This window comes from Mus musculus, chromosome 5 (genome assembly GCF_000001635.26).
Source record: "Mus musculus strain C57BL/6J chromosome 5, GRCm38.p6 C57BL/6J".
Classification (NCBI taxonomy): Eukaryota; Metazoa; Chordata; class Mammalia; order Rodentia; family Muridae; genus Mus; species Mus musculus.
Genome location: NC_000071.6, coordinates 93,244,178 through 93,255,994, shown reverse-complemented (window position 1 = coordinate 93,255,994; position 11,817 = coordinate 93,244,178). Strand labels below are relative to the sequence as shown.

Sequence of the window (11,817 nt, the reverse complement as noted above, 5' to 3'; positions counted from 1 at the left end):
CGTTCATTTTGAAAGTGAGCCACTTCCTCCCCAAGAACAAAATGGCATGATTCAAGCTACCCAAGAGTCCGTGTTGCTAGAACTTCCACCTTCAGAATGTCCTTTCCTAGAGCTTATGCTTCCCACAGAGTTATGTAATTCATGATTCTGGATATAGGTAGCCTAAGTCAAAATATTATTATTTCCTATAAATGAATTGTGTGTTTAAATTATGAAAGTACTAAAATTACATTATAAAAATATATGAAAAAATCACCTAGAAACAATCTACACAGTTAATGTTATTATGCTAAAGTTTTGTTGTATTTTTCTTGTGGGTGTATGATACTTCTTATTATATTTTTGATAATTTCATACATGTTTTGATACACAATATTTTGATCAGATCTCCATTCACTTCTCCCCTCATCTAACTTTCTCCAGACACTCCCAACAAGTCTCACTCCTAATTTCATGTCTGTTCTTTAAATAAAAAAAAAAAAAGATTTATTTTTCTAGGTGTGTGTGTGTGTGTGTGTGTGCGCGCGTGCCTGCTGAGGTCATAAAAGGATCTAAGAACACCTGGAGTTGGAATTATACATAGCTGGGAGTTTTACAGGTTCTTGGGAGTTATAGCTATTGGGTGTTGGGAACTGAACTTGGGTCATCTGGAAAAGCAGTACTCACTTTTTTTGAACTGCTGGATCATCTCTCTAGCCACACTCCCCCTCACATGGGGGGATGAGTAACCTACCTACCTGAAAACCAAAGACCCTCAAAGAAAAATGAATCTTCCCCACCAGCCATCAACAGCCAACAACACACCTCAGCTAGGGGTAGGGCCTCCTGAGTCCCTCTTCCAACCCTGTTGGAAGGTGCCGGGCTTGAATCTTGTACAGGCAATCCCAGCTGCAGCGAGCTCATGAGTGCAGCAGTAAGTCACATCCATGAGGTGGCGTGTCACAGCACTCCTTCCTGTCCTCTAGCTCCTTCAGTCTTTCCAGGGCCTCTTCTGTCACTGCTCCCTGAGCTTGGTGAGAAGGGTGATTATATTGATACGGACATAGGGCTGAGAACTCAGTCTCTAACTCTCAGCACTTTGTTGGGTCCGTTAGGATCCTCGGCATTGACTGCTGCCCTGCACAGAAAGCTTCTCTGATGGACCAAGACTGGGAGCCGCATTGATCTATGGGCATAAACATACATAGTTAGAAAGCAGTTTGATGACTTGTCCATCTTCTAAAACAACAATAGCAGGTTCCCCTCCAGGGCCTATGACCTCTCCAGCCAGGAGCCTTTGACTAAGTTTTCAGGACCAGGCATGAGTTCCCGCCTGTGGAGTAGGCCTCAAATCCAGTCAGGAAGCAATGGTTACTCCTGTAACAGCCATGCCACTATTGTACCAACAGGTACATCTTGTTGCAAGGTCCAGCTTATTCTCATTTCTCCTCCAGCAGTCTTCATAGACCCATCCAGCACTATGAAAGCTATCCAGCAGGGATGACATTAATAATACTTGGAAACAATGATTAGAATGACAGATTCCTCTGTGTCCTGCTCTTTATACACCTGCAGCTGGATGCAGAACAGGCATTCAAGAAACATTTTCCAGCTGGTTGCTGGATTTAAAGGAAAATATTGCATAAACTCAAAAACAACTATTTCTCCTTTTTCTTTTTTTAAAAGACAATTTTTTAAATAGCCCTAAATCTCACTACATAGTCAAGTTGGCCTTGAACTTCTGAACCTCTTCCCTCCACCTCTGAAGTGCTAAGATTTCAAGGCATGTGCTACCACACTCAGCTAATACAACTGTCCTTAAACATACAACGGTTATTTATTTAACAGGCCCAAAGTTTGCTTCACTCTTAAATTAAATTTTATGAATTAAAAAGAAGATTTTATACATAACCATTTATATGGAAACATCATGAGGCATATTATTTACTAGCAAAAAGTGGGGGCAAATAATTAGCACTTGTGGGTGCATGGACATGAGTGTGCTTCTGCATGCACAATGTGTGTAAAATGCCTGTGAGTGTGCAGATGCATCCACCCCTCTGTGTACACAGAAGTGCTAGAACTCAGGTGTTCTAATCTATTGCACTCTCCCTTACTGCCTGTCACTGAACCGAAGCGCTTAGGTTCCTCCTGTCTCCCTCAGTTCTGGAGTTACAGGAATGTGCAGCTGTGCACAGCTTCAATAGCACTTCTTCAGCCCAAAAGACATTCTGGAACTTTATTACCTCATACCTATGTCCATTGTGTGTGTGCACATATGCATGCACATGTACCATGAATGTGGATGGCACGTCCTCACAATTATCATGTGAATAGATAAACCCTTTTCATGTGAACGTAGGAATCCATTTTCCACGCTTGTCATTTGGAACCATTGACTAAAGGTTCTGAACTCTAAATTTCTATACAAGTCAAGTTCAATATACTTAATTTAAAGTAAACTTTAATATGTACCCAGCCAAGGCAAAATCATACTGAAGTGAATCATTGAAAATCTAAATATATGTATTTTTCTCTATCTACAACAGATTGTCATCCTCCTACTATCCTGACCAATTTCAAACCAGCTTTGTTTTAAAATACGAAATGTCTATTTATCTGCCAAGGCAACTTGAAGACAAACCTAGAGGCTTTAAAAAATATATATTTGTGCAATTTCAACAATCAGCAAAAGATAAATTTAACTTACAGCTTTAAAAAAACAAGAGTACTTTATTTCTAGTCAAACATGTAATTGTTTTTTTAAAGTTAAAATTGTTACTGTTACAATATGGTAAACAGAATATGACAAGTACATTTCTTATCTCGTAACTCTGAGGTAGAAAAAAATTACATTTCATTTAATTCAGTGGCAGGTTTTTGCTTCGTCTGTTGGAAAATATGATGGAGGGTGGGCAACATGGCTCAGTGGGATTGCCACCAAGTCTGATGGCTTGAGTTCAATCCCCAGAACCCAAATAATGGAAGGAGAGAGCCAGTTTCTCCAAGTTGTACTCTACATGTGTGCTGTGACAAACACACACACATGTGCACATGCATCCATACATACATATCCATACATACAAACATACAGAGAGAGAGAGAATAGTGATCTGAATGACAGATGCACCCCCAGCCTCAGGCATTCAAAGCTGTACACCACTCCCAGTGTTCAGTCCCTCCTTCACACTTGCCTTAAGATATGACCTCTCACACCTGTGGCTTCCACGCCTTGATGGACTCATCCCTCTGGAACCACAGGTCTAATAAAGCCTTCCTTCTGTAAGTGGCCTGCATCTTGGTGTTTTATCTCAGCAGTTTACACGTAACTAATGCACACACGTACCAAATAAGTGGTTTAAAAACATTAAAGAAAACAACGGAATTAGTGGCAGAGAAAGCCCTTTCTTTCCTGGATAAGCTTCCTGGAATCAGCCTTGCGATTTTCCATATACATCTAATACTTGAGATGCTACATTTGCCCTTTTGATAATTTTTCATCTGTGTTCTTATTTCATTGAGCAAACATGAAGTGGCTAAGCTCTGTGGGGCCTGAATCGAGAGAGCACTTAGGGAGCCACGGTTTTATGTGTGCTCTACAGGTTTACAAGAAATACACATACTCCTGATGCTGGCTGCCTAGTTCCTGAAACATACAGAAATGTGGTCTTTAGAATGGGCCCTGAAACCTGCTGGCCTAACGACCCCCATCTTCCCACTTTTGTAAACCCAGCATAACTCCGGTCTTGAAGGCAATCTAGGAGATGAAGGACAAGTGTGTATGTAAATCTGATCAGTTGACCATATAGTGCTAAATATATTTGTATTCAAAATTCAGCTTTATTCCGAATACCTATGTGACCTACAATGGCAAATTACTTAACTCTTGTTCTTTAGACAGGGTCTCAAGTGTTCCAGTCTGGTTATGAAATCCCTATGAATCTATGTAGATAAAGATGACTTTGAACTTCTGGGTCTCTTGCCTCCACTTGTTAAGTGCTGGGATTATAGTCCAGCACTACCACCACATCCAGTCTATGCAGTACTGGGATGAAATCCAGGGTTAAAGGTTACGTGCATGCTAGGCTAGCACTCTCCCAAGCAAGCTACATCGGTATCTCCTTAACTCTCCTGAGTAAGTCTCACTATGCAGGTCAGGCTAAATTCAAACTCATGATCCTCCTGCCTCAGCCTCCTAAGGCTAGATTGAGGGCATGTACCATCACACTTAGCACATTTCCTTACCTAAAAGTATCAAATTCATGAGTATTCAATAAGGCAACGCACAGAGATTGCTAAAGCACAGCGAGTGTGGTTAGATTGGCTTGGTAACTATAACTCTAGAATTATTCACACGATCAGGGACCTGTGCTTGGGAGAGACTCACACAGGACACCGTATAAGCTACAGCTTGGGATGGGTCTTTTTCTCTGTGTATGGCTCAGCAGCCAACATGGAAACTGAACCTTGCCCTTATTAGATAGCTGGATGAACCAACCTAGATGCAAACTATACAAACCGATTTCACATGCTAATATTCTGGTTGCAAAGCACAAGGATCAGAATCCGTACCGTCACAGGAATAACACACTCACTAAGCAGCGGTTTGAGTAAGAATTGGCGTTGCTTATTTCTCATAAGGCCGCTTCAGGATGACCTATTTCTTTCTTTTTGCTTTGCATATCTAATCTCCTTGTCCCTCCAGATCTGTGCCCTGTGCTTCGTCATCAGCCATTTCTACAACCAAGTAGCCTTGGCTAGCATCACCCCTCTGGCTTTTTTCCATGTTCTACTGAGAAGTAATCAAAGTGGGTCACGAGGGAGAAGGCCAAGTGTTACCTCACACACACACCAGATTTGTTTGGCCTTACAACCCTTGAGGTCAGAGAGCTCTGAGCTGTTTATGACCCAAATTCAGATCTGCCATGTGCCTGGGAAACCAGACAGCTCTATAGAACAAGTCTGCCTCTAAATGAAATTACTCTTTTGTGTGAGCTCATTTTGGGGGGAAAATAGAGGTGACAATCAATTAAAACATACAGAATTTTTTTGATGTATTGTAATGTGTTGCACACAGAACCATAAGAATGTACACCAAGTAGCTATTGCTTTATTTCTCTGTGAGTTCTCAGAAGCCACTGAATTGTGATAAGTTCTGATCTTATCCCAACCAGTTGCACAAGTACCTGTTTGCTCTGAGGGAGCACAGTCATTACGTTTTAATGGCTACAAAATACATACCTGTGATATTTCAGGGCAAACAATCTGTTTCCTTCCATGCAGAAGTTTGATGTTATGATCAATTTCCTATTTGAGAATATATGCAATTCATATATTTTCTCTCAAGGTTGATAAATTATTTTTAAATATTCTATGAATATTATTGGTCAATTTTTAAGCTTTGGGAGTTGTATATAATGTCAATAAGTGACTTAGCATTCCATCGGGGATACAAGACAAACAATTAAATGTATTTATATTACATAGTAGCTTAATATAAAAATATAATATTATCATATGCTCTATAAATTAATTATAGACTCTAACCACTGCAATTTTCCCTCGGGAGAGTGTTTTTCCCACAGCCAAAGACAGCTTTACTGAAATTTATGAGGTGCAAGGCCAAAGTCCAAACTGTAGTTGATACTCTCTTAGTCATGTAGCAGATGCCACTGAGCCTTTTGGGGGGAGATTTTTCTGCATGAGGACATTGGCAAACAGAAAAACATTCGTTGCAATTTAATGAACTCTTAGTAAATAATTGTATGCAAGTAATGCAAGGTGTACACACACACACACACACACACACACACACACACATACACACACAGAGTCCTTTATGATCCTCTCAAAAATCAAGGTCATAAACAGGACACTGAAACAAAATGTCGCAAGTGCTATGACAGAGCTATGACAGAGCCAAGGAATTAGAAGGGTCTCTCCTGGGTTTTACAGTCACTGTTCCAACGCCATTTTGAATAGCATTAACTTTTCAACATATTCAAAACAAAATTTAAACACTGTCTCTTCCAAGTAGCAATAGTCAGACTGAGTGGATACATAACCCGGCCCTATCCTCACTGACTGGGGGGGATGGGGGGGGGGACACACAGAGCTCACAGGTGGGATAATTGGCTTGTTCTCTGGCTGTTGTCATGAGTCTCCACCCACTAAGGATGGTGAGAGGGAAAAGGAGTGAAGCAGAAGCCCCTGGAAATTGCTACCATTACCAGGACTTTATAGATAAGCCGTGCCAGGTCCTGGTTAGATCCTCAGAGATTACCTCTACTGATAAAGGTTTGACAGAAGGGGTATTGACAATTGTTGCTTTCAGGTTGCCTCTTTGACCTCTTCAAAAGTCAGATGAACCTTGGAGGATAACTATTGCTGTGAAACTCAACAGCTGACTCCAATTGCAGCCATTGTCTAGGTATGGTCTTACTTCCTGGACACACCAAAGGCTGCTGATAACTCTATGCTGCTCTTGGTGGATAGAAGTTTCCTTCCCCATGCCAGTTTGCAAGGACCACCAGGAACAGGTCATTATGACCTGATGTCATTCAAGACTGTGACAATGCTCCTGCTTTCTCCCAGAATGTGTCCTAGAGCTTGTGAGATCTTGGCAGTCCTCATCAAACCACACTAGTTCACCATGGCACTTGCTAGTACTGTATTTCTCTGCTCTGACCCTGGATAGGAAGCAGCACGTAATTTCAGGTAAGTTACTAAGACATGTGAGAATCTCAGAAGAAGATAAACCCAGAGAAAGCCCATGGAGCTCTGGTACCAGGGTGTACCAGGGTGAAATTTCTGAGAGTCACACGATATGGGACATCTCAAGATATCTCTTCCCAAGTACGGGATAAGTTGTGTGCCTTGCATACAAGGTCTACCACTTAAAGAAACTAAAGAAGAGGTACCAGGTGAGCCTTTGGGGTTTGGGGCTGGGGAGGGGGAATATTGGAGATGGAACCCAGGGCCTCTCGGATGCTGGTCAGTTACTCTACCACTGAGCTACCCATAATCCCCTTTTGGGGTTCTAGAGGCAATGTATGTTATATTTGTTTATGTTACTTAGACCCAATTTACAAGTAATTTGTAAAGTTGCCAGTTCTAGAGGAACTAGAGAATGGTAGCCGGAGTCTAAGCTGTTCTTCTTTGGCACCCAGCAGACCCAGTGACACTTGAAACATCTCTAGCACATAAAATGTTTAACAAAGTCTCTGGTGATCACCAAGTAACAAGAAGAATTGCAGCACTGAGTCCAGGATTTTGGAGCAAATGCTTCCCCTCTCTGCAGCTATTGTCCTTTCCCAAAGCAGCTCCACCTTGATTTTAATACCAAACATCCTACGTATAACCTCAGATTTCCACTAATATTTCGAAAGCATTATGTGCCTCGCAGACTCATGTACAGAAGTCTAGGTCCCCAGTTTGTGGTGCTATTTGGGAAAGTACTAGACACTTTCAAGTGTGTTACCTTACTGGAGGAAGTAGATTACAGGGGACTCACTTTGTGAGTGTCTGTCCCCGGCTCCTTCCTATCTCATTCTTTGCTTCTTTTCCATGGTAAGATAGTGCTCTTTTTGTGCACACACCCCTGGATACTGTTCTGTGTCGCTCCGTTCTGTGCCAGAATCAATGGAGAATGTATCAGAATCTTCAAAACAATAAGCCAAAATAAACTCTCCTTCAAGTTATTCTGTCAGGTATTTTGAATAAAGCAGCCTACAGTCAAGCAGAGATGGGGCTGGCTGGTGGATGGCATACAAAGGATGGCTCATTGGTAGAGTGCTTGTGGTAAAACATGAAGATCTGAGTTCGGACTCCCAACACCCACTTTTACAAATCCAGCTGCAGTGGCATGCCCCTGTAATCTCAGAACTGGAGAGACAGAGACAGAAGTCTTCCTGGGGCTCACTGGCCGGCCAGCCTAGGCCATTCAATGAGCTTTAGGGTCTAGGAGAGACTCTGTCTCAAAAATAAGGTGGGGGTAATTGAGGAAGATACTGAGTATCAAGCTTTGGCCTCCATGCAAGTGCACCTTCACACATGTACAAATCCACAAAGGTGTAAACACCTGCATACTAAGAGTAGTGTATGAGAATCTGATGTCCAGGAGATCCAGAAGGCACAACTAAATTCCCTAAGTGCTTGACTTAGGTTTCTTAATGCCAGTCTGGCTCTTCTGTACAGACCTGTAACCTCTAAGTGAAGGTTTTTTCTTCTTCTTTTTAAACTTTGTTTTAAATTGAAGACATTCTTGCAGTGCATCTGAGGATGACCTTGAATTTTTATTTTACTTGTTATCATTGTGTGTGGGAACGAACATGCCATAGTGCACACACGGAGGACAGAACACAACTCTGGGGTGTGAGTTTTCCCATTCCATCTTTATGTAAATCCCAGGGATTGATGCAGGCAGCCAGGCTTATGTCACAGGGTAGCAAGGAGACCTTTACCCACCGAGCCATCTCACTGGCCCTATCTTGACCTTATCCTTACACTTCCATCTGCTGAGTTCAGGGATTATAGCTGTGTCTTGATGCCTGGGTTCTGCGATGGGGATCAAACCCAGGGCTTCATGCATAGCATATGAGTATTCTTTTGCCTGAGCTACATCATGCTCAGGAATTTCTTTTGTATTGCCAGTTGGTGAAGATGTAGAAGAAGGTCCTAATTTATAGGTAGGATGGTGGGTTTAATGAGAAACAGCTTTGGTATTTGAATATCGAGTCCCCAGTTGACGATGCTGTTTGGGGAGATTTAAGAGCTGAAGCTTTGCTGGTGGACGTAAGTGCTTGAATAAGAATGATCCCACAGGCTCAATATTTGAATGCTTGGCCATCAGGAATGGGTACTAGAAGGGGAAGTATTGTTGGAGTAGATGGGGCCTTATTGAAAGAAATAAGTCACAGGGTGGGGGTGCTTTAGAGTTTTAAATGCTTAAGCCAGGCTGTGTCCTTCTCTTCCTACTGCTTGCTGATCCAGATGTAAAACCAGCTACCTCTGCAGCACAGTGTCTGCCTGCATACTGCCATGTTACCCACCATGATGATAATAGACTAAACCTCTGAAACTGTAAGCCAGCCCCAATTAAATGTTTTCCTTTATAAGAGTTTTCATGGTCATGGTGTCTCTTCACAGCAATAGAACATTATCTAAGAGAGAAGTTGGTATCAGGGACTGGGGTATTGCTGTAATAGTCCTGACCATGATTTTGTTTGGAGGAATATGAAACACTTTGGGGCTTTTGGAGTAGAAAAGCAATTCAATCTTCTTAGAAAGGGGAACAAAATACTCACAGGAGAAAATATGGAGACAGTGCAGAGCAGAGACTGAAGGAAAGGCCATCCAGAGACTGCCCCACCTGGAGATTCATCTCCTATACAGTTACCAAACTCAGACACTATTGTGGATGCTAAGAAATGCATGCTGAAAAAAGCCTGATATAGCTGTCTCCTGAGAGGCCCTGCCAGAGCCTGACAAATACAGAGGTGGATGCTCACAGCCAATCATGGGGCTGAGCACAGGGTCCCCAATGAAGGAGTTAGAGAAAGGATTGAGGAGCTGAAGGGGTTTACAACCCCATAGGAAGAACAACAATATCAACCAACCAGGCCCCCCAGCACTCCCAGAGACTAAGCCTTCAACAAAGGAGTACACGTGGCTCCAGCTGCATATGTAGCACAGGATGGCCTTGTCAGGCGTCAATGGGAGGAGAGGTCCATGGTCCTATGAAGGCTCGATAGATGCCCCAGTGTAGGGGAATGAAGAAGAGTGGGGAGGCAGGAGTGGGTGGGTGGGTGGAGGAACACCCTCATAGAAGCAGGGGGAGGGGAGATGGAATAGGGAGTTACCAGAAAGGGGGGGAAACCTGGTAAGGGGATAACATTTGAAATGTAAATAAAGAAAATATCCAATAAAAATATACCTAAAAAAACAAAAACAAAAAGAAAAGCAGTTGGACATTTTACGTGAGGCCATCCTAGTAGAAGCATTAAAGACAGTGGCACTGAGGATGATTTGAACTGTGGGGGCCCAGCTCAAGAAGTTTCAGAGGGGAAGAATATTAGGATGTGGCCTAGAGACCATTCTTGTGATATTTTGGTGAAAAATATGGCTCCTTTTGGCCCTTGTCCAAAAAGTCTGCAGGAGACTCAACTGAAGAGTTTTGGATCAAAGGCATTGGCAGAGGAGTTTTAAATGTTTTCCTTTTTAAGAGTTGCTCTGGTCATGGTGTGTCCTCTCAGCAAAAGAACATTGACTAAGACAGTATGCCCTTGGGGGTGGGCTTTGAGATCTTAAAACCTCACCCAACTTCCCTTTTGTTCTTTCTGCTTTCTGCTCCCTCCACCATGCCTGCCGCTTGCTGCCTTGTTGGCATGATGGATGTATCCTCTTGGCATTAAAATAAACCCTTTCTTCCATAAGTCATTTCTGGTCATGGTATTTTATCACAGCAACAGAAAAGTAATGAAGACAGATGGTAATCCACCCAGTGTACAGTTTAATCGAGTGAACAATTGCAAATAATTCCACATGCATGACTTTGAACAGTGATAAAGTACCCACCAAAGGAGGCAGTTAATCAGTGCATTGGGTAGCTCATTTTGCCTTTGCTAGATGATGTCTAAGGGTTTTATTGCTGTAAACAAACAAGGCAACTCTTATAAATGAAAGCATTTAACTGGGGCTGACTTACAGTTTCAGAGGCTCAGTCTCTTATTGCCATGGTGGAAAACATGGCAGCGTCCAGGCAGTCTATGGTTCTGGAGGAATCAAGAATTTTACATTTTGATCCAAAGGGAGTCAGAAGGAGACTTTCATCCATACTTGAGATGTGAGTTTGAGCATTAGACCTCAAAGCCCACCCCCATAGTGATGAACTTCCTCCAACAAGGCCACATCTACTCCAACAAGGCCACACCTCCTAGTAGCAGCATCTCACAGTGAGAGGGGTGCAGCAGAGGGCTCATTTCTATGGAATTTGTCTTGGCACATTTTCCTTGGAGCAGTTGGTTTATGCACTAGTGGAATTGCCTTCTGAATTCACTTACAATAACAGGTGAGGGATGGAATGTTAACTCAACATGGACTAATCTTTGAATCAGCAACCAGTAGTTAGTCCTTTCTTCTGTAACCAAAACACGTGGGAGGAGGAATCAAGATAGAGGTGGGAGTGGGTCCCTTAATATACCTATGGCCAGTCACAGCAGATTGGCTCTCCTGCTTGGGAGCAAGGGCAGAATGCTTAGCCAGGAGACATGACAATGGCTCAATAGAATTGGAAGGTGAGATGACATAATCTTTATTTTGGCTCTTCATAGTATGGGCTGGGACAATTGTTCCAAATGACTGAGAACAAATTGGATTGCAGTAACACAGTAGCATCAGAGAACATCGTGTCTGAAGCCAGGGGATTCTTAAAGGGTCTTCTTAGTAGTTTGGTCTACAATAATATAATTTAGTGCAAGACTATAGCAATGAAAAACAAAATCAATCCAAATAGGCATGCACATATTTCGGTACAAAAGCTTGGATCACAGACTGTACTCTCTTTACTAGCACTTTGTGTCTCCTCATTTTGGAAGATGGTTTAAAAAAAAAGTCTTCATTCATACCAAGCATAACGGAATTTTTAAAAATAGAATCTCAGTGTGTGGTCCTCTCTGGCCTACAACTGGTCATGACTTCTGCAGGGCTGCGATGGAAGATGTGTACCACCATGTCAAGCTTGGATAATAGAGTTTTGCTGGAGGTAATAGAGTTCTTCTAGTTGGTGAGGCTAGATGAATGTAGACTGCCGGTTACTGAGCTATGATATCTCAGCTTCAA

At 42.4% G+C, this 11,817-nt stretch overlaps 1 long non-coding RNA gene across 1 annotated transcript in view; it reads right to left on the bottom strand.

The window, feature by feature from the left end:
* Nucleotides 1-803: 803 nt before the first annotated feature.
* Nucleotides 804-11,817, bottom strand: part of Gm42116 — a 33,545-nt gene continuing 22,531 nt past the window's right edge. The window contains exon 2 of the long non-coding RNA XR_880436.1: nt 804-1,165. This is a non-coding gene — a long non-coding RNA (predicted gene, 42116). The remainder of the gene's footprint in view (nt 1,166-11,817) is intronic.